A 24,001-nucleotide genomic window follows, 5' to 3' on the forward strand; every position below is an offset into this window, starting at 1 on the left:
TGGAGCCCTGGCCAGTGTGGCTCAGTGGGTTGGGGCATTGTCTCATACACAGAAAGGTCAGGGCACACACCTAGGTTGCAGGCTTGATCCCCAGACAGGGCAGGAGTGGGAGGCAACCAATTGATGTTTCTCTCTCACATCAATGTTTTTTTTTTCTCGCTCTCCCACCCTTCCCCTCTCTCTAAAAATTCAATGAATTTATTGTTGGTGAGGATTAAAAAATTAAGCCATTGGGACATTTTAAGCAGTTAAACTTCTCAAATAGGACCACTCTGGATCCTGTGTTGAGAAAAGGCAGAGCATGGAGCCAAGGCAGAATCAGGGAAACCAGTTTAGAGGATTTGGCAATAATCCAAGAGAGAGATGGTAACTTGGACCAGGACAGAAGCAGTGCAGTGGTAAACGATGATCAGATTTTGTGTTTATACTAACAGCACAGCTACCAGTCTATGCTATCTGATTTCTATGTGGTAGAAGAGAAAGGAGAGAGGTCAAGCTCAGGACCAAGGTATTTAAGGATGGATGTTTACTGAGATGGGGAATTTGAAGAAGGAGAAGATTAGGAAATAATGGAGAAGATTTGAAAAAACTATTGAATCTTACCAAACAATATACAAATCCATTTTTAAATCCCCAACATTTTCATTCCTGACCCTCCCAGGAAAGCTGAAACTAGTCCTGTGCTAGATGCTGTGAGTAAAGCAAAACAAGACAAAATACACAAAAACAAAACACACACACAAACCTGGTTTACAGGCTGTTTGAGAAGACGAGGTGTACCCCCAGAGAACTTTAAGTAATTGTAGAAAATTTCAGTAACCATTGAGAAAATGATACAAAAGATGTTGCATTTGGGCTAATTCTGTCACAGTCTTGTAGGAGTTCAGGTAAGGGCAGTTCAATTTTTCTGATCAAGACAAAGAAATGTAATCGAGGGGGTGGGCGACTGAAGGAAGAACTGGACTTGGATGGGTGGAGAGGATGGCCTGTAAATTTTCTCTGGTGTGTGTGTGTGTGCGCGTGCGTGCGTGTGTGCGTGTGTGCGTGTGTGTGTGTGTGTGTGTGTATGTAACTTGGCTGCTTTTATTTGTGAGCAGACTGTAGAGATGGGCTTTTCCCTGGTGGCTGCTTGTGGGAATCACCTGGGAAGGCTGCTTTAAACACGATTCTCATTTAATCCAAACGGGTTGAGTCCTGTGCATCATGCTTCTGAAGGCTTCCCAGCGATTCCCATGGCAGCCAGGGGGGAGGCCCAGAGAGGAAAGCAGACGCCAGCATGCTACAGTGCAAGGGCCTCGCGCAGCTGATGCCTACTCTGTGCACGAAGTCCTACAGGAACTCAGCCGTGCCCGTGTGCTTGCACATGGTCTGGGGCTGCTTTCGTGCTGTCACCGTGACACTGAGTCGTTGGTATCAGACTCAGAAAGCATTCGCTGATGCCAGGCATGGTGAGAGGGGCATGGGTCCTGGTCTCACACACACTTGAATCTAAATCTGTTTCTGCTAATGAATAGCTGTGTGGTGGGCAAGTCACTCAGCGCTCTGGAAGCTGGTTCTCCACCTGCAAAATACAGGTAACAGGACGAGGATGAGGGTCAGAGAAGATAACCTGGCAAAGACGCTAGCATAGGGTTGGCATGTGGAAATTTTCCAGTTTTTGTTGTATCCTCTCTTTCATCTACTAACTGACCCCAACCTTCCAGAACGTTCCCTCTGCAAAAAACGGAATCCTTTTTCCTCTCTTGCAGCTTTCTGATAGATAGCCTTTATGGGATTCCTCACTTGCCCTTCAGGTTAAGCTGGCCTTTACACCCTTCATATCTGGGTGCTTTCACTAGTACGAGGGGATCTAGATGGACCCACTTTATATTATATTTTACTGGATAACAGAGTTTTTGGTGTGTTCTGGTGTATTTAATGTGTAATATAATAAAAAGGACTTATGTCTCATGTCAAGGGGTACAGCATAAATGATTATGACAAGGGAAATGGAAGATCAGATGGTGTAACCTCAGCTGACAGCAGAATCAGCATGATTAACGTTCTTGGCTGAAAGAGCCAGCTTTCAGAAGCATCTTCCAGCCTTTCCAAGGAGCTGGGGACATGAGCTGTTTCGTAATGAGGACTGACCAACTTAGTTTCCCGAGTGTCTCAGGAAATAAGGGACAATTCTTAATTTTTCAGAAAGATTCGAGAAGAAAGCTACTTGACCAAGGGCAGGGATATGGGAATTGGGTTTGTAGAACACACACACACACACACGTGTGTGTGCACACTATACACAGTTTAGAGAGAGCAAGTTTTATACTCGGCTCTGACTGCTGGTTCTATAAACTGCTGTCACACGCATGCTGTGTTATCAGCATCTAAAGCCATCGTCTCCATGTGTGATGTACTTTTTAGAGAGGGCTTATACCTGGAAGTGTCAGACTCAGGGCTGAGTTAATGACTTTCATGGAATCTAGCTACTTTTGCCTACAAAGGCCCCTTCTTAAAAAAACAAAACAAAACAACAAACAACCCCCCCATCAAATATAACATTTATGATTACATTGGTTTAAAGATTAATATAATCCAAGCTGGAGTGTCTATTTTTCTGACTATAAAAGAAATTAAAGTATTTTCACAGCCTTTCCCCCAGAATACGGTGGGCCCTGGGTACTGTGCCCGTTGTGCCTGCTGGGGAAGGCAGCTCAGGCACACTGTCACAAAGGACCTCTCACATCGTTTCAGGAGCCAGAAGCACTTCTAACAAGACACAGTAGGAGCCACTCAAACTGCATTCTGAAATCTGGTCATTCAAGGCCCATAATGACTCAGAATGTGTACGCGGTGACCAAAGGTGACACTGACCACAGATGATGTCTTCCTGTCTGTGACTTCGCAATTGAGTATCCCTAAAACCATCTCCTGGTCACTGTTGTGTAGCCACTCAGAAATAGTGTCAAGAGAAACAGTAGGTTGAAGATGAGGATGATGAAGAGGATGAGAGTATGGGGTGTCTGTGCATTGCCACCTGGGAACTGGACTTAGAACTCTCCAGGGACAGGTTGGAACTAAAGACTGAAGAACGTGACCCTCAAACTGTGACGCTGAAAACCAACTGAAAGACACCTTCCTCCCACACCATGACTCAGCCAAGGGAGGCAGCGATCTGGACGTGAGACTGAGCAGCTGGCTGTGTTTTCATGGCAGGGGTCCACTTCCCAGAATGCCCCACTTTAATGGGCCTGGGTCACATGCGTTGCTGAGAGTGGGGGAGATGAGTTGGTGGTGCAGTGCATGATTATGGATCCCTGTTGCAGAGTCCAGTAGGACTGGGGGTGGGGGGGAATTATTTGGCTTCAGCAGAAGCACTTCAGAAAATAGCAAAAGGAAAGTGTGTGTGCAGGAATCTGGTGAGGCAAGAATTAGCCTCAGATTCCAGACCAGCCCTCACCTTGGATGTTAAGAGTAAAATCACGTGCCAGGGCCTTGGTGTGGCTACTTGACTACAGCCCTAGGAAACAAATATTTGATGTGGTTAAAGAAAGGAAATGAGCCTCATGGTGTGTATGAACGTGTGTGTGTGTGTGTGTGTGTGTGTGTGTGTGTGTGTGTGTATGTGTGTGTGGCATGTATTTTACTTGAGGGAAGGAGGAGGCTTATAGTGAAAAAATATAAACAAGTTAGGAAGGGAGATTAGCTTTAAATTAAATAGAATGTCAAGAGGGCTAGCACATCATAATTCTCTGTTCTTCATCAGAAGCAGAACTCTAAAAAGTGAGTTGATATAAGGAGGTAAATAGAAAACACTCCTTAGAAAGATTTATAGAAGCAGGAGCGTGGTGAGGGTGTGGAAGGAAACCTCATTGAAGAGGTGGTTTGTGAATCAATTTACTTCACAGGGTGACTTACGGAGCTGTTGTTGAGGGTGTATGTATTTGAGTAAGAGCTTGTCTCTCTCATCACCCTGCTTCTCTCTCCCAGGAGCCTATAGTGAGGCACAACTTTTACCTGGGTGATGATAGCTGGTTGTCATGGAAACTAGGAGGGGGCACCCAGTTCAGCATTAGGACTTCACAGCAGGATCACAAGAAGGAGGGCGAAGCGCAAGTGGGTTTAAGAAGAGACTGGTTAATTAATGGAACACCGGGGCACTGCTTAAAGAGAAATGCAACACGGTAGATAAACCCAGGTTTTCAGGACTCTCAAAAGGAATGAGGGAAGTCCCAGGCAGTCTGTAGAAATGAATGTTTACTCCTCAGTGATCAATACCATTCGGGTCTCAGAGGCCAGCTTGCCCAACTTTCTAGAGCAAGGTGGGAATGTCCCAGCCGATTGAATTCAAGATGTGAATTGGCACAGATGAGACCCTAAAAGATGTTGATGGCTTGCCCAGTCCCTATCTCACTCCTGCCCCAGTGTCTCCGGCTGTTTGTGTCCAGGCTCTTGGGAGGAGTCATTCTCACTGCCCTCACTCTTCCCTCTCACAGGATACAAGCACAGTGCCTGCCTTTGGTCTCCTCCTTTCCTTGCCTCCTGGCCCACTTTCAATGCCTTTCTTAACAAGCTAACAAAAATTTAAGAGCTGCACTGGCCCAGTGGCTCAGTTAGTTGGAGCATTGCCCCATATATCAAAAGGTTGCAGATTTGATTCCCAGTTAGGGCACATACCTAGGTGCAGGTTCAATCCTTAGCCAGGACATGTATGGGAGGCAACCGATTGATGTTTCTCTCTCACATTGGTCTCTCTCTCTCTCTCTCTCTCTCTCTCTCTCTCTCTCTCTCTCTCTCTCCTTTCCCTGCTTATTCTCTCTCTAAAATTAATAAACATATCCTCAGGTTAAGGTAAAAAAAATTCAAGACCATCTAGTATCACTGAGCCTGAATAAAATTTGAAAACACCATTGTATGCTTGTCAGTCCCTAGCTACTCGGGGAATAGAAAAGTCATTCTCTCACTGGTTGCCCATTTTAAAATGCTTCCTGACAAATGAAAGATTGATTTGGTCATTTCAAATGTATCAGATTTCATTCCACAAATGCTGAGTGCCATTTACTGAACTGGATGCTATAGGGTTTACTCAAGTAAATAAGACAGATTCCTCCTGTCAGTTAGCCTCCCCTACATGGAAGAAATAAGCTTCTGATGTCTGGTGAGGTGCAATCTAAACTGTACACCAGCCTCCTCCTCTGTGTTGAGAGGTGAAGTCACCTTGAGACAGGGTTCAACACCCATAGCTTTGTGTATTTGTGCTGAATGGGTATAGTTGAATTTGGCTCATAAAGATGCAAGGCCCCACTCTACTAGATGCGAGTTCTGTTGAGTTTATGTCAGGGTCTAGAGGCTGGTGGGGGTGGAGAGGAAGGGGCAGAACCTGTCGAGTCAAGAGGCCACTACAAGCCCATTCCTTGGCAAGGAGATAGAGCTTTACTAGCAATGGCTGAGCATGTGCTTGTGACATATGAGACCTGTGACCATTTAGCTCAAGCTGAGGGCTTGGCCACACCCTGGAAAAGGATCCATCAGGTGTCAGGGATAAGTGTCCCATGAGGATCCCATGTAGGAAGAGCCAAAGTAGCAGTGGTAATGGGATGACCAAAGTGACCCTTTTCTCTTGACACTTAGGAGCAGGACTAATGCCTTTGAACTAAGTAAGTCCTCAGTTGTTGAACAATTGAGAGTAGAAAAGAGGCCTCAAAGATGATTTAATAGACTTTCTGCTAACATAAGCGTGTGGGTATTCAACAATTAATTGGATAAATAAAAGACTAAAAGTCAAAAACCTTACACTGGTCTACAGAATTCCTCACGCCTTGCTCTCTCTGACATCATTTCTTGTCAGTCCAGCCAGCCCACTCAGCAGCAGGCAAGCTGTCCCTCCTGTCCCTCAAACAGCCTCTCACCTCAGGGCCTTTGCACTTGCTGAGTCCTATGCCTGAAATACTCTTCCCTGAAAGGTTCTCCCTCATGACTTCATGGCACGTCCCACCCCACCAGTACTCTCCCTTTTCCCATCTTCTTTGCTTTTATCCACAGAATGAGCCACTGCCTGACTTTACATGTTTGCCCATCTGTCATCTCTTAACCCCAATGGAACGCATGTTTCACAAAGGCAGAGCTTTGTTTTGTTTTCTGCTGCTTCACCAGAATTCTGTTTGACCCAAAATTGGTACTTAGCAAACATTTGTTGTTGAAAGACTTATGAAATCTCTTGGTACTCCAAATTGGGGGAGTATATGTATACATGTTACAAAGAAATACCAACTTAAGGTAGGAGCCAAGCACCATAAGAGTGAGCCCTCAGAATCTAAGAGAGAGAGGACTCCAACTAAGGGAAACAAAGAACAATTCATGGAGAAGGGACCATTTGGTTCTTCAAAGATGGCAGGATTTGAATATTTGGGGGTGGGAGGAACTTAAAGTGAAGGACATAACATGAGCCAATGCAAAAAGGGATTAGTAACAGCCTTCAAGTTTGTCCTTGGACCTCATTATATTAGTCAGCACTTCCATACTTCTTACCATAAAAAAAGAAATCAAAATTACTGAATGACTTAAGTGACATCACTCAACTTTTGATTCCAATATAACCAGCCTTTCACTGGAATTTATTCTTGAGCAAAGTTAAGTTGCCTTTTATTTTGCTGATATACTTGGATTTAATTCAGATTAATGGAGATAATATTTTGCATAGTATTTATCAGTAGTAATGTATTGCTTACTGTAAGCTGGGCACTGTACTAACCACCTCCTATATGGTGTTTGACTTCACCTTTTAAAAAGTCTTATGACTAAAGACTAAAAGTCAAAATCCTGTCCTCAGGCGACTCAAGAGACCACTGGGGAAAACCAGACTTCAGTTAACAGCCACATAAAGAATTAGAACCCATAGCTGTCTCCTGATTTCCCACACCTTATGAGGGAGGCGTGACCATTACTTCCCATTTACAGGTCAGAAACCTGAGGCAGGGAGATATTAAGTAGCTTGTCCAGTTCCACATCTAGTACATGATAAATTCAAATGTTTCAGCACGCCTGTCAGAAACTGGAGCCTCTTCTTTTAAGTCAAAGAAGTTAATTTTCAATGCAATAAAATAAACTGAATTTTTTTTTAAACATAGCTCCTTTTAGCTAGAACAAAGAATACAGAGAAAAGAGCAGTGGATAAGATGGCCTGAGCGCTTAGATTTCTAAAGGCCTTGCTTTCTGGTTACTTTACTCTCTGGAAAACAATGAATTCCACTCCTTTAAAGTCTGTAATGATGCAGCACAGGCTGGTATGTAAGATGGGTATGAAGGCAGAGTCAGTCAGGCAGGACAAGGGGAGCAGGCACCCAGGACCACACCCACACCCACCTCTGAACCCCTAAAGCACTGCTGCTCAGAGCCTGAACATTGCTGCTCTATAGGGAGCTACTGGAGGCGTAGGCTCATTGGCTGGGGATAGGCCAGATTAGAGCTATGCTTCAGAAAAGATAAATCTGGCAACTGAAAGACAAATTGGAGAGGGAAAGGACCAGAAACGGAAAAACCAAGGATGAGACTTGCCATGTCTAATGAGAGGTCATGGAAATCATAACTAGGCAGGCCTGACCATGAGTCGTGCATTCATGATTGAGGAAAGGTGGCTGTGATGGAGAGGAGCAGGCTGGGGGGTAGGGTTGGGGAAATCCACTCAGGCAGCAGGTGTCCAAATGGGCGCCACGAGTTCACGCTTGACTCGTGCAGAGGCCAGCATCCTGAGGCAACAACATCTGAGCTTCTAGCAACACTGAAGGACAGGCTGATGTTCCCCGGTTCTTCCCGTTCAGTTTTCTGCACGATCTGAGCCCGCACTGTGGGTGTGGGAAATCAAGAAACAGCTATATGGTTCTAATTCCTTCTGTGGTTGTTAACTGAAGTCTGGTTTCCCCCACTGGACTGAGTCTCCTGAGGACAGGAAACATACCTGCTTTGGCTCACCGGTATCTCCTCCTTAAAGTGCATTGCCCCGCAGAGAGTACACATTCCAGAAATACTTGTTGAGTGAGTCCATGAACAATGAGCAGTCACAGTGAACTCTTATAAACACCTGGGAAAGCTGAGGATCCTGGGACAGCGGCCACCTGCATACAGGTAACCTGTGCCCCCCTCACAGCACCAACACACCCGCCTTCCCTCTGCCAGGCAGCCGTGGGTGCTGAGGGCCGGTTGTGAGCCTGCAGACCCCGGGTACCCTGTGGAGGAGGTCAGGGCAGGGCTTTCTCCTCCGTGGGCTGCTGAAGAGCCTGGGGACTAGCATTGGAAATACAGAATTTCTGGAAAGAGCTTGATACACAGATCTGTATGTTTTTGCTGTTCCTTGTGAGTGCTCCTGCGGTCCCTGCCCTCCCACATGTCAAGGAGGAGCTGAGGGGTGGGCAGAATCCTCTCTATGCTGGAGCCTGGGAGCGAGGGGAGTCCTCCAGTCAGATGGCTTCTCCTCCAAGCCTCGTCGGGGCCTGGCAGTCTATTTGCTGGCTGCACTCTCAGCACCTCTGGAAGACAACACTCTTCCTTCAACCACTGCAGAATTGGCCACAACCTGGAGGCTTCGAACACCTATGGACGAGCCCCCGTGAGCTGACAAGGGAAAAGAATTCATGCGGGGGATGGCTTCCTGTAAGCTGGGCACTGTACTAACCACTTCCAGGAAGGGAACATTGACAGAGCAAACAGAGCCATGCTCACCACAGAGAGCTGAGGAGGGAGGAGAAGCCAACGGGAAGAGAAGTAACGAGAGCGGCTGAAGAGGATTTGTGTGCGGGACACAAAAGACTTTCTGGCGCTAAAAGATGATGATTTCTCAAGTACACAGTTGGGTAGATTAATTGAATAAGAGAGGAATCCAAGGACACTTGGAAGTAATATTTCAAAGCAATGAACAACAACAACAACAAAAATACAAACACATAGGGACCCTCTGGATAAAGGTAAGATAATTGGAAAACTGACCCAGAAAATCTAATGTGTAGGTAACAAAAGGAGAGGCAGGAATAGGTAAAACAGCATCAACATAGTTGAACTATACTGCAGTGGGTAAACTCTACTGCAGTGGAGACAGTGGGATCCAAAACACCAACTGTGTAAAGAGTGAGGTGAACATTAGCATGAGGTCAAGCCCAACCAGGAGAGTCTGCGTGGACTGCCAGCTGGGAATCTCCTAGTGATCGGAGTCATGCAGGGCCCAGGTATGGTTTGGTGCTACCTGCTGACGGCTCTCTGCTCCAGTCAAATATCAGTGGAGACCATTCTGGGGGCTGTGGCTGGCTGGTTCCTGTAGGGTCCATAGAAGTGATTTTAGGAATCACCCAGTTCATCAGTGTTCATTGCATCAACCTGATCTGGGGAGACTGGACCAGGAGCAAAGCAGACCACTTCCTAAGATGAGGCTGCCTGCAGTTCTCTACCTGCTGTATTGCCTGCCATCAGCACTCCTACTATCTCCTCCTTTCCGCCACAGGGAACATCTCCATAGAGGCTGCTCCCCTGTGAGGTGGCAGCTGGGCAAGTGGGGGTGGTCACAGAGCGCAGCAATAGGATTTGCATTTCCATGGACTTGGACTTTGATGAAAGAAGGCTCCCTTAGCTGAAGAAAAACCGGTGGATTGAATTGACTTATCAAGTTTCAAGCAAGGTGGGAGAGAAATGCCTATGATGTAAATATAGATTTGTAAAATTCCAGAGCTACGTGACTAGAATAAAATTTGACAAGCTTCTAGGCAAAAGTAGTAGAGTATCATATCGGTATTTGCAACATGGAAAGTTAGAAGATGGTGAAATCACATCCATCAACCTTATACAGAGTGAAAAAGACTGAAATTTAGGAAACATATTACTACCCAAGATGGCATCTCCTTTCCAGATAAAATAAAACTTTTTGAAAATGGGCACAATTTGCATGTGTCACCCACATAGCTACTTAATGAAAAATTTTAAGAAAGGTCTTTAGTTCAAAACAAAAGAAGAAGAAAACTTTAGAGGACAATGACAGGAGAGGAAATAATGGTTAGCCCCAGATGCTGTCAACTGGACTAAATGTGGATTTATTTTTTTTTAAAGTCTGACTTTCCCTTGACACAATATGGTGGACTAAATATTCTGAAACCCTCTTACTATAAAACACTTGAGAATATTAGCTAAGTATTAAAAACACCCTTTTAAATGTGGTCTAAGCCACAGCAGAGCACAGAAAGCTCTCAATGGCCGGAACAGAGTGAGTTCACACATCAGAAGTGGCCACTGGCTGCTCTCTGACCCTGAAGGCCTAGAGCTTCCTGTTTGCCCACCGCGCGCCATGGAGACAGGAGACCAGGGCTGCGCAGGGTGGGGAACACGAGCAGAGCCCTCATGAAGCCCTGACCACAAAGTCTACCAGCCAAGGAAAGGGCGGACTAGAAAAATTCCAGTGGACAAAGCGGGGAGGGGGGAAGATTGAGAGAGAGAGAGAGCCTTCTGTCTTAGCCTTGCTCTGGGAGAAGGAGGAATAAAAAGCTCCTTTGAGAATGTGTGACTATAAGCAAAACAGCGTGCCGGTTCCAGATCTAAATGTGTGCTGTTAGCATGGCTGAGACCTGCAGCATTAGAACTTCAAATGGACGTGCAGCCCCAGCTGTCTGACGGGAGAAAACAGTGCTTTCAGGAGAAACCCACTCTCAACTCCTCAAAGAGTTCCAGTAAAGATAAAGTCCCAGCGAAAACACAAGGACATAAGATCAAGGAGCCGAAACAGCAGGAGCAATTAAAAAATGAAGTTAGACCTCAGAGAATGAAAATATTGGAATTGCTGGAAAATTGCCATGGATAATCCCCACAGACATAGCAGAAATGAAAAGAGCATGTTGCACCATGTTTACCATTCGATGTTTGAGCAAAATTAAGCTACATAATGAATGTTTAAAGAAATAAAATTAAAAATAAACCGCATCTATAGAAGCTATATAAGGAAATGCTTATAAAGAATTGAAGAGCCTGGGACTCTTTCACAGAATGTGTTAGTTTTATTAAAATATATAAAAAATAATTTCTAATCATATCCAAACCCTTCTCAATAAAAGAAGAAGAGGGAGTCTCTCCCTTCAGTCTCATTGCAAGAGCCTCCTACAACCTTGATATTGACACTAGACAAGGACACAGCGAGGAAGGAAAGTTGCAGGCTAAGCTCCCTCCTCAACGCAGATGCAATAATCCTTAGTAAAATATTAGCAAACCAAGCCCAGCGATGCATGAAAGAACCATCCATCATGCCCAGGTAGAATTTATTATAAATGCAAGGGTAATTTTACATTACAAAAACCTATGAATGCTCTTCACCATATTAATGGAATCAAGAAAAGCAGAATGATCATGCCGATAGATGAATAAGTATCTGGTAAGCACAGTGGTTCCCTCATAGCACCTGTCTGTACAGTTGTTTGTCAAATAAAAAATTTTAAACGTATTTTATATTTATTTTTTACAGAGAGAAAGGGAGAGGGGTAGAGAGTTAGAAACATCGATGAGAGAGAATCATCGATCAGCTGCCTCTTGCACACCATTCTCTAGAGATGTGCCTGCAACCAAGGTACATGCCCTTGACCAGAATCAAACCTGTGACCCTTCAGTCTGCAGGCCGACGCTCTATCCACTGAGCCAAACGGGTCAGGGCTAAAAACTTTTTTTAAAATCAGAAAAAGCTGAGTATCCTGGGATAGTGGCTGCCTGCACACAGTAATCTGTGATCCCCTCCGACAGCAGCTCACCCACCTTCCCTACGTCAGGCAGCTGTGGGGGCGGGGCGCTGGGCATGTGAGCCTGGAGACTCGGAGAATTTACATACAGACATGAAATGGAAAATAGCCTAAAATCAGTTCATTTTGCTTCACCTTATTTGAATCTATTTATAAATATGTACATTTAAAAAATGTGCACAGTTGAAGATACCAGTTTTAAATTATTTATCCACTGTACTGCTCTAAAGTCAGTGTTCTCTCCTGAATTTTCATTGGTTTAAACATATGTGCAAGGCTTAGAAATTAGATCAAAAATCACATTATACTCAAAATATGAAGTTGGCATTTTTTTTTTACCAGTACATTCTGCACCAGCTTCTTCTGCATTCAACCTGTCAGAGCTGGTCTCTCCTGCCAGTCCTCCATACAGGCGAACCATCGATTTCCTCAACTGTCAGTGTGCATATCGCTCTCGGGAGAGATCTGTTTGATGAAGGCTGACATTCCCCAGGCTTTGTCATCATTAGATGATGATTAATGTTAAAACCTTCCGTTTGTCTTAAACATTCCCTTTCCTAATCCAATAACTGACCAAAGATAGAGGATGTTGTGTTGAGTGGGCAGTGCAGTCTGTTTCCCAGGTGGCTCTTGAGAGGCAGGGGCTGAAGCTGCCCCAACCCCTCCTAGCCCACAGCATCTACCTCGGCCCCGGGAGCCCTGGCCCCTGGCCCTCTGCAATGGCTCTCTGTGAATCTCAGAGCCCGGGGTGAATGAAGGCCTTTCAGACTTTGGTCTGCAACAGTAAAGCTTCTAGGAAAGACTTTCTTTTCTTTCTTTCTTTCTTTCTTTCTTTCTTTCTTTCTTTCTTTCTTTCTTTCTTTCTTTCTTTCTTTCTTTCTTCTTTCTTTCTTTCTTAAATATATTTTATTGATTTTTTACAGAGAGGAAGAGAGGGATAGAGAGTTAGAAATATCGATGAGAGAGAGTCACCGATCAGCTGCCTCTTACACCCCCCTCCCCACTGGGGATGTGCCTGAAACCAAGGCACATGCCCTTTGACCGGAATCGAACCTGGGACCTTTCAGTCCACTGGCAGATGCTCTATCCACTGAGCCAAACCAGTCTCAGCAGTCTTTGAGACTTTCTTACTCCATATAAATACATGTATTAAAGTATATGGGCATATCTCATTTTGTTGCACCTTATTGTGCTTCACACGTGTTTTGTTTGTTTGTTTTTTTCCATTACAAACTGAATCAAGACTGTCCACCAGCAAAGAAGAGTATGACTTCATTGTGATACCTGTTTCATTGCGGTGGCCTGGGGCTGAACCCGGAATGTCTCCTAGGTCCATCTGTACTAAATAGTGTGTTAATAAATTGTATTCAGTGCAATTCATTGATATAGTGTATTAAAGCTTAAAGCTTTATATTAGGTTCTCACTGTTGCGTTGCTCAGGGAAAAAATCCCTTCATTATCTGCCTTCTACTCAGTGTTGTAGCCCCCTCTCTTTCCTTTAGTTTGCCTGGAAGTCTCACTGTAAAACTCCAGTCACCTTAGCATCCCCACACTCAGGTCTCTGCCCCCTCAGCTCAGTGGGGTTGCTCTGTCTGTCCATGCTCTCATGCCCTACTCTGTGTTCTAGGAAGTTCATCCACACAGAAAGCTACGGTGATTGGGGGGCCTCAATTCGTGCATTTCTTTTCTCAGGAATCAGTTTTGCCCTGCCCTCCGCCCAATGTCTGAAAGTTATGGTTTCGTATATTTTTTCCAGTTACGTAGTTGTCTACTATAAGAAGACTAATCCAGTGCCAAGTACTCTGGTTGTCCCCTCTCAATTAGGATAAAGTCCAAACTCCCTGCCCTGGTTCTAAAGCCCTGTATGACCTGGTCTCTGCCACCCTCTCTGACCTCCTCAAGCACCACTCCCTTCTCTATCCACCTGCATACTCACTCCACACCGGCCTCCTTTTACTATTTTTTAAAAATATATATATTTTTTTATTGATTTCAGAGAGGAAGGGAGAGGGAGAGAGAGACAGAAACATATTGCTGCCTTTGAGAGGTGCCCAGGCCATGCTGGTCTCTAGCACCGAAACATCATGTACCACATCTGTCGTCCATTACTCTTCCATGCCCTCAAAGAGCCCATGTTGTGCTATTATACCTAATCCTCATGCTTCCGCTGTGGCATAAATATGCTTAACCAGCTGTTGGTTACACTTTGTAATGCTTGTGACAACCCTACTGAGAACTCGGTCTTAATGGAGCAGATGGTGCGAAATCAAGCAGGCAGGAGGGAATGTGGTGAAAGGGCCGGGAGAGGGAGGTGCCGGTCAATGCCACTTCCTTTGTTTTTTTCTGAGGATTTGAATGTAAGACAGGACAAACCAAGACCCCATACTCGTGTCCCAATGGCAATGCAAGATCTGGGATGCAGGGTCAAATGAAAGAAGTTTGGAGAGTGAGAGAATAGGTAGAAATATTTTACCAAGTGACTGACAAGAGTCACCAGAATGAATCTGTTTCTCCAAAAAAGCAAATGGAGAACAGCAGAAGACATTGAAGAGATTTAAGGGATACGCAGAAAGAATGATAATTTTCCCAGAGAGAGTAAATGACATATCCAGCGTTAATAACGACAACCTCAGTAACTCAGTGAGTGGTGCAGTTTTGAATAATGTAAAGAGAAAGGGTTCAAAGTCAAACCGACGAGAGCTCAAACACCAGACTCACAGCTCAGCAAGGTCCTCGCCGTCCAGGAGTTGGAATTATCCTTTAGATAACAGATCCGGTCGTAAGGTACCAAAGAGGGAGGCTTGGGGTAGAGGATGGTGACCTGGGAGACAACAGTTACCACAGGCCAGTGAGAAGATGCTCTCACACACCCCAAATACAAGTAGGTGGAGGCAAACCTCCACCATTCACAGACCCCAGCTGGGTACCAGGGCGTCGGTGGAAGGTTATAGGAGGAGAGAAAGAGAGAAACAGAAGCATCATCAGGGTGTCTGGCAGACTTGAGGACAGGAGAAACCCCTGACAAAGCAACGGGATTGGCTAGAAAGCACAGCAATGGGCGAGCAGCAGCTGCGATTGCTGGCTCAGAGAGCAGGGTGGTCCTGTGGGTAGAGTTCTGCAGGGCTTGGAGCCGGAAAGCCCTCTCCTCCTCCTCCTTGCCTGGCAGAATGTGCCGAGTGTGAGGGACCCTCACTGCCAAAGACTGTGTTGGGTCTGTGCTGTGAGCAGCACCCCACAATTCTCATGAGCCACACTCATGCCAGAGATTGGGGTGTTCAGGAGATTAGGGGGTAAAGGCGCTAATTTCCTTTGAGACCAAGGCTCCTGTCCTCCAGCCACAACACGATCCAGGCTGAAAATGGCCCGGGCCCCATGAATGTTGTATGAGGTGCAGGAGCCATCCAAGTCATCCCTGAGCAAGATTTATGAGTGCCTGCAACATTGGCTAGTGCCAAGTCCCGGCTGTCCGGCAGTTTTGAGCTGGCTCACTCCAGACAGAGAAAGATTAGGACATTAGAAAACTTACCCGATCTGAGCACCTGCTTGTGTCTGCTTGTTTGTGGACAAAACCTGGGAAGTCTTGAAGACAGATTAGTTCTAAAAATTTGCACACAGGATGTTAATTATACCAGGAAGCAGGATATGTTGGGCAAAAACATCCCTGGCTCATTTGCTGAAAGCTCCATAAGAAAGGGCTTCATTTTTAATTTGGGGAAAGCCTTCCTGAGGGGGACGTACACCTGGAGAAGGAGGAGAAGTGATGAGAATTCCTGGTGTGTTCAGGGCACAACGAGGTGGGCAATGAACCGAGGCCCAGATAGAGGGCTATAGAAGCCATGGGGTGGGGATCGCGCAGGGCTTTGTAGGGACTTGTGAGGACACAGGCTCTTACTTGAATGGGTGCAGCCCCATTTGAGAGTTTTGAGCAGAGGAATGACATCATCTGAACGACGTTTGAAATGGATCTTCTTGCTCCTGTGGAAGTGGGAGTTGTTGACTAGACGGTGAGGCGTAAGGAACCAGGTGGAAAGCTGCAGCTTCACGAGGAGAGGTGAGGGCTGCCTGAACCAAGAGGAAGCATAGAGCTGGTGAGGTTGGGCAGATTCGGGACATGTTCATATGTACAACCAGCTTCTCATTTTGCACAGACTGCATAGGAGAAGTGCTGTGGAAATGAATAATCTTACTCCCAGCATTAGTAACATTTAGCTCACACACAGCCTCTTCCATCTTCTAAGAACTTTGCCAACATTAACAAAAGTATTCACTAACACTCAACGGAAGCATTTTTTGTAATGGGAATTACAAAGGCAGAGGTGGTGGGACTGTTGATATAATTATTCGATGTATGTGGAGATTAGAAAGAGGGTTTCGGGATGACTCCAATGCTTTTGGCCTAAATAACTAGAAGGATGGAATTGCCATCGACTGAGATAGGAAAGACCGTGACTAGAGCGTTTTGTGGGTTGAATTGTGTCTCACGCCACCCCTTTTCATATGTTCAGGTCCTCATCCCTGGGATCTTAGAATGTGACCTTATATGGAAAGAGGATTGTTGCAGATGTGAATTAAGATGAGGTCATCCTGGAGTAAGGTGACCCCTAATCTGATCTGACCTGTGTCCTTGGTTAAAGGGGAAAATGTGAGCACAGACAAGCACAGGCAGAACATTAAGTGGAGATGAAGGCAGAGGTTGACGATCCGAGGAATGACAAAGACTGCCAGCAACCACCGCCAGCTGCGAGAGGCCTGGGACACTCACAGCCTCAGAAGGAGCCAACCTGATGATAAGTTCAGACTGTGAGCCTCTGTTGGTTGGGCCACCATGTTTGTGGGCCACTGTCCCCGCAGTCAGGGGGAACTGGGACAGAGAAGGGAGGGTCAGGGATTTAGTTGGAGCCCCATTAACTACAAAATGTCTATAGAACATCTGAGGGGAGGTTCAAGTGGATGGCTGACATCAAAGTCTGCAGTTGAACACAGGTCCAGACTAGAGATTTATGTTGTGGATTATTAGATTTCTATTATTAAAGACCTTCTATTTAATTTTATAAATTAAACAGAGGCCTCAGAAATGAAGGCTACACCGTTGCTTAGTATACAAACCTGGATTAAAACTCTCTTATTTTTACTTCCCTCTTCAACACTCTTTCCAGAGCCTCCTGCTCCATGGTCTCCCTGATGCTTCTGGGATGAGACCATCTTCCTTCCAACTACCCGGTGACCAGAGTCCCTTCCTGCAGAGTTTGCCATCAGTCACAACATGGGGGCTTCTGGAGTCCACTGAAGCACTGGCAACTCCAGGTTGGGAATCTCTGACACTAGGAAGTCTTTTCAGTAAAACTAGAAAGTCTCTTAAAGCAATGTATTCCAAGTGTCCAGGACTTCTGGGTGGGCATCAGAGCACAGGGTAGCTTTTGCCATTCCGAAGTTGTTCTCTGTCTTCAAATTCCAGGGACCTTGCCAGAAACAGCCTCTCAAACATGCTCATGTATTAAATTAAAAATATGGATTTCCTGTTGTGAGTTAAAGCCAAAATATAGCTTCAAAATTTGCCTGGCCGAGTAGATTTAATAAAACCCAAATGCTCTCACATGTTAAATATCCATCCATTTTTCTCCATAATTGCTTACAAAAAAATATTGATGATTATCTAACTTTGAAATGTACATAGGAGAATATTCACGTGTGTCTCATTGATTTTCCTGACAGGGCCAAATGGAGGAGGTAAGCCAATTTAACACAACCAATTTCTAATTTTGCACAGACTGAATAGGAGAAGTACCATGGAAATGAATAATCTTACTACCTGTATTATTAATATTTAGCTCACATACAGCTCCTTCCATCTTTTAAGCACTTTGCCAACATTAATAAATGCATTCACCAACACTCAAGGGGAGCATTTTTGTAATGGGAATGAGAACACGGGAGAGATGCAAATGGATGCCTCGGGCTAGGGAACAGGTTCCTGCTGTGGTACAGAGCAGGAGAACCCCTGGGGGTCCAGGTCCCCCTTGGATTCCCATCTCCTTTAATATTGAGAGAAATATTGCAAGCCCAGGAGGCAAGTCTAAGTTCTCAATCTTAGTTGTACAAGGTGTGTATTCCCCATAGTAAGAACTGTACAATCATAGCGACTGTATTTTAAACACCTACTATGTGCCATACATTGCCAGGTGTTGGGGATGATAAAAGACACTCTGCCTGGAAGAAGCTCAGAGATTCGTGATGGAGAGGGAGATGTGGATAAGCAGCAGTACCCAGTGAGATGACAGCCATATCTGAGATACATAGAGAGAGATGCGGCCACTCTGAGAAGGATCACCCAACCTTGTGGTCAGCAAACTGCAGCTCTCGAGCCACATGTGACTCTTTGGCCCCTTGAATGTGGCTCTTCCACAAAATACCATAGCCCGGGGGAGTCTATTTTGAAAAAGTGGCGTTAGAAGAAGTTTAAGTTTAAAAAATTTGGCTCTCAAAAGAAATTTCAATCGTTGTACTGTTGATATTTGGCTCTGTTGACTAATGAGTTTGCCGACGACCACTGACCCAGCCCATTTCCTGAGAAGGTACTGCTGGGGCCGAGCCCTTGGGCAGATGAGATAAAAGGGGAAGGTGACCTGGAAGAGCACTGTGTCCTCTGAAAATTGCAAACATGTGCTTCAGCCTGACTGGAGTGTAGGCTGTCTGTCCAAGAAGGAGATAGTGTGATTCTAGAGCAATCATTGCAGGGCCTCCCATGCCATGGCAGCACGCTGCATTTTCCAAAGACCGCTCCGCTGACATCTCCCGCCTCCCTTGTCCTACCTGGTGATCTTGATGCCCTCTCCTTTCTACAGGTGGGTCATGTCCCCATCTTTTGGATCTGAGCGGGCTCATCACTGCTGTGACCAGTGGCAGGATGCCATGTGACTTCCGAGGCAAGGTCAGGGAAGGTATTGCTATTTCTGCCTTGTCCACGGAGATATTTGTTTTTGGAGAGCCAAGCTAAAAAGTCCAACTGGCCTGAGCCCACCCTGTTGGTGCTGAGACCACCAGATGACATGGAAGGTCCATGTGGACTTGGTCAGGTCCACAACCCCAGCTGAAGTCCCAGCCCACAGCCAGCTCAGCCTCCAGGTGTGTAAGTAAAAAAACTTCCAGATAATTCCAGCTCCCAACTGTCAGACCACTCCTAGTTCTTGAGTGGTCTAGCTCTTCCCACGAGATCCACACACTATGGAGCACAGACACGTTATCCCTTTTGGGTGGGTCCTGTCTGAATTCTGACTCACAGAATCCAGGAACAAAACAAAATGGTTGAACTTTGAGGGCGGTTGGTGACGGTGCAGTAGCAACCAGAACAGCTGTGCTGCAGACTTTTTACTTCATGCTCAGGTGATGGAGAACCGTTGGAGGACTCTAAGGAGAAGTGCGATGCCATCGGGTTTTGTGTTGAGAGGCAGGGCCTGTGTGAAGTGAGAAGACAAGCCGGTGAGTGATTTCTGTGCCTCCGTCTATGAGTCATTCTTCTTAGGTGAATCTGAGTTGTCACCTTTTCCTGTCACTGTTGGTTGATTTTTGTCAGTCACACTCATCTCCCTCTCCTTCAGCGATTCTCATTCCTGGCTGCACATTAGCACCAACAGGGGAGCATTAAAAAGTATCCAATTTCCTGCCCCACCCCCAGATCCATTAAATCAGAAACCTGGAGAAGTGGGACTCCGATGTCAGCTCATGTCCCCAGGTGGCCCTCATGTGCAGCCAAGGCTGAGACCCACTCCTGGGCTCTGCACTGACCGTACAGCCTGCGCTCAGGGAGAGCGGCTCATGCTGTAAATCTGAAATTCAGTCGAGGACTAAATTACACATGGAAAAGTTTGTGATGCTCTCTAACCTTGGTAGGAAGAGAAGTTTCTAGACACTAGATGCTGGTTGCTGGAACAGAACCAAAGGAAAAGTTATAGGCCTGAGGCCACATTATGAAAGAGATGGGAGGTGCTAAGGGGTGAGCTTATGAAAAGGGTGCACAGAGGCTCTCTAGTCCTAAGGTTTGTTTATTTTGGGTGGAGAGCTCCTTCCCCTGAAACAGAGCTTGCCAGCATGATTTGATGAAGCGTCTCTTCCAACATGCTCTTTGCTCCTGCTCTGACGTTGGCCAAAACCAAAGTAGATCCTACCCCAAAGGGCAGGTGTAGAAAATTGAATGAGAAACCTCCCCTTGTGTGTGTATGCATAGAGCTGGGGGGATCTGTGCTGCAGGTCAGGGTCATACTATTGAAAAGTAATGGGCGGGGCAGATGGTATAGAAAGTGACTGGACAGAGGAGAATGGAGTTGTGCGTGCTCCGTGAACTTCTGCAGGTCACCTCCTCTCCCCCCAACTTCCTCATCCAGAGAAGAAGGTAAGATGCTCCACAGCTTGAAACTGTGGTCTATAGTGGGGACCAGAAACCTCTGTACTTTGCTTTGGATTGTCATCCTGCCGCAGACCAGCTGTATGTCCTGATGCAGAGCAGCTCCTTCCTCTGTGTGTTAACCATGTTTCTGGTGCTCTGACACCTGAGGCCTTGGTGACTCCGCAGAGACTGCCCCTCCCAGGGCTGCCCGGGCCTAGAGATAGTACAGGACTCACCTGCCAGTGCAGCTTCCACATGCAAACCAAGCAATCCAGAGCCCACACCCCAAACACCTCCTCTAGCCAGCTCCCCCGGGGCAAGCTACCAGACAACTGGGGACAGCCTCCCTGCCCCAGAGCCTCCCACAATGAGTCCAGCCAGCCAGTCCTCAGCCTGCTTACCCTGCCTCGCCACTCCTTCCTATGGAAACTCTACATTTTTCCTCATTCCTCCGATCCTGGCCGATCAGGGGCTTCCCCAGGTGTCCCCTCCCCTGGGATCTCTGAGTGTAACGAGCTAGCTTTTCAACTGCAGTGGTATCCTGATCTGTTGGCCTTGCCACACAATAATAATAATAATAATAATAATAGTAATAATAATAATGATAATAATAATAATAAAATGCACATTTTAACACTCTGACCAGAGCATTCTCACCTGTAAGTCATGGCAACCTCCCTCTCACGGCTTCTGAGAGCCACCATGACACACACACCAAAACACGTGTGCTTAGAACTTACAGTGACACTTCAGACCATATGCAACTTCGAAGTCAGCATGTTGTGACAGGCAGGGCCAGGCCCCCTCCCGCTGGCCCTTAGCTCTGCACAGATTGCCAAGGACAAGGTCTGCCGTGTCACCGCAAGTTGGAATGGAAATGAGGGGAGCGATTGCAAAGAGGTCCTCCAGCGTGGCCCAGCCACCGGGGCAGTTTGGCATTAAAGACCAACTCTGTGCTCGATGGCACATGTTCCCATCCTCACAGCAGTCTACTTCGCCTGGAGTTTGGTAATGTTCCCCTGGTTTGTATCATAACGACGCCCTGATATTACATGAGAGGGACCTCCAGTCCCATCTCAGCTCCCTGTTTTCATAGCTCGCACAGCAGGCTTAATTTCACAGCTTTTAGTTTTATGATATTCAAATACCAACAATTGATTGGGTGTGTGTGTGGGGGGGGACATTGAGGGTGGAAGAAAAGGCCCAGTTTATTGGAAATATCAGTCACTGCGAGGAAAGGTCACCAGATAAATAATAATTGCCTCCTGGACGGATGGTTCCTGCTGTCATGAAGCCCCAGCGGGATTTAATACACTTTAATACTCTGCTAAATGCAGAATATACTGGTACGATGCAGTCACAGAGACAGTGAAGGCTACGTAATTGGTGCCCGAGTCAGAAGCCTTTTCCTTTTCCCCCCTTTTTATGCATAAGATGAATGATAGCCACTGCTCAGCTTTTGGCCTCCCTTCCGCAGTGATCACTGTTTATCCCTGTGACACCATTGTCTTGGGGCTCAGCTCCTAGCACACGCCCCCCATGGCCTTTCCAGGTTGTGCTTTTCATTTCAGCTCACACACGTCCCCACTCCGCTCGCAGGGGAGGACAGCTGTGTTCACAAAACAGTGCGATCTTTCCCAAACCTCTTTCTGGTGTGTGGATGCTGTGGAGGGAATTGTGTACCCCTCCATCCTCCCCAAAGTTCATATGTTAAAGCCCTACACTCCCCCCGCCCCCCCGCCCCCAGTGTGGCTATAGTATAAAGGACCACCGAGGCGGCTCTCTGCAAACCAGGAAGAGAGCCCTCACCAGAGACCAAACCCTGCCAGACCTTATCTTGGACTGCCTAGCTTCCGGAACTGTAAAAAAAATTAATTTCTGTGGTTGGGTTAAGCCTCATAGGCTGGGCTATTTTGTCATGGCAGCTCAAGCTAACCCAGTAGACTTCCAGAAGAGAGGAAGAAAGAGATTCTCTTGTTTCTCCGCTGAGCAGGCCCTCCCAGCCAGAACGGACTGTGGACACAGTGAGGCCAGTATAGAGGCAGGGATGCTTTCACTAAATGCTTTCTATCTGCGGAGAGGGAGGCCATCCTGTTAGCCTCCAGCCACTCGAGTAGAGGGAATGAGTGAGGGTGGCCAAGGGCACTGCACCTCGTCTAAGGGGTCGTAGGCGAAAGTTCTTGCTATCAGGTGCTGCTGTGCCTGTGCCTAACTGACTTTTTGTAAGAGTTCTCTAAGTCCAAAGGAGGGAGAGGGTGTGTCTCCATAGGTGTATGTCTCGGTAACAGGGGCTAACAGAAGTGTTGACAGGAGTAGTAACTTTCTCAGAATTATAAAAGGTAACAAAATCAGCCTTCATCCTAGGTCTTCCTCTCCCCCCCCCCCCCCCCCCCCCCCGCGATGTCTGTTTATGTCCATTTATTTCCTTAATCCTCATAGGAACTCTCTGCAGTAGGGACTAAAAGCCTCTTTCATGGACCAAATAAAGTTATTTGCCCAACATCACAAAATTGCTAGTAACAGAAGCAAGCCTCACCCAGACCTGAACCCCGAAGCCATGCACATTCATCACACAAGGAGCCATCGTAGAAAATGCCCAGAACAGTGTCTCTCAAACGTTAGTGTACGTTACAGTTTACCCAGGGATTCCACTCCTCAGGATTTACTCCAGGGAAATTACATAGGCCGGTGCAAAGACTTGCACCCAAATGCTCTCAGCAGCATTATTCATAATCGTCAGAAAACTGGGAAAAGAAACAACAAATGTGCATCAATTGATGAACAGATAAACTAAATGGGATAGATCTTATAATGGGACGTCTTCTGACAATAAAAAGAAATGAAGTATTGATACTTGTACAAGATGATGGACCTCAAAAAGCATTATGCTAAGCAAAAGAAGCAAGAACGTATATTGTATACTTCCATTTATATGACATTTCTAGAAAAGGCAAATCTACAGAGATAGCGATCAGATCAGTGCCTGCCTGGGGTGGGGTGGGAACAGGGGTTAACAGTAAATGGGCATGAGGAATCTTATTGGGGTAATAGAGCTGTTTTGAAACTGATTTATGGTGATGGCTGCACAATTTTCTAATTTCACCAAGAATGATTGAATTGCACAGTTGAAATGGGTGAATTATATAATATGTAAAATAAGCCTCAATAAAGGTGTAAAAATCTTGCTAATGTGCAATTGAATCATCTTGGAATCTTGCTAAAGTGCAGATTCTGAGTCAGTAGGTTAGGGATGAGGCCTAAGATTTACATTTCTTTTCTTTTTTTCTTTTTTTTTCTTTTTTTTTTTATATATTTATTGATTTTGTACAGAGAGGAAGGGAGAGAGATAGAGAGTTAGAAACATCGATAAGAGAGAGTCATCGATCAGTTGCCTCTTGCACACCCCCTACTGGGGATGTGCCTGCAACCAAGGTACATGCCCTTGACCGGAATCGAACCCGGGTCCCTTCAGTCCCCAAGCCGACGCTCTATCCATTGAGCTAAACCGGTTTCGGCAAGATTTACATTTCTAACAAACTCCCACGTGATGCTCAGCTGTAGGCTCAAGGTCCACATTTTGAGTAGCAAGGAGACAGATGTCCACATTCCTACTTCTCCAGTTCAGGAGCCCAGGACAGATGACACCCTTATTTAGACTTTCTTTTTGAAGAGGGATCATTTCTTGGTTCCTCGTTTGCCCTAGACCTTGTGGTGATTGCTCCAACTCCTAAATGAAAAGAAGTTATCTTTCTCCATCCTTTGCTTGATTCACCTGAGCCAGCAGTGCCTCAGGCTCAGCCAAGGTGCTGTTTAATGTGCAGATTCCCTCTTCCACCCCTGAAATTCTGGAAATCTTTTTTTAACTTCCTTAGTTAAGTTTATTCCTAGG

The 24,001-nt window shown here is 46.0% G+C and overlaps 1 protein-coding gene across 1 annotated transcript in view; it reads left to right on the forward strand.

Moving 5' to 3' along the window:
• The window catches only part of NPY (neuropeptide Y), an 80,374-nt gene that overhangs the window by 46,119 nt on the left and 10,254 nt on the right, over positions 1 to 24,001 (forward strand). Inside the window, exons 6-9 of the transcript XR_014796073.1 lie at positions 12,976 to 13,080; positions 16,889 to 17,036; positions 18,575 to 18,854; positions 19,113 to 19,208. The gene's annotated coding sequence lies outside the window, so the exon portion shown is untranslated. The remainder of the gene's footprint in view (positions 1 to 12,975; positions 13,081 to 16,888; positions 17,037 to 18,574; positions 18,855 to 19,112; positions 19,209 to 24,001) is intronic.

This window comes from Pipistrellus hanaki (genome assembly GCF_964339955.1).
Source record: "Pipistrellus hanaki genome assembly, chromosome: 10".
NCBI classification, from domain to species: Eukaryota; Metazoa; Chordata; class Mammalia; order Chiroptera; family Vespertilionidae; genus Pipistrellus; species Pipistrellus hanaki.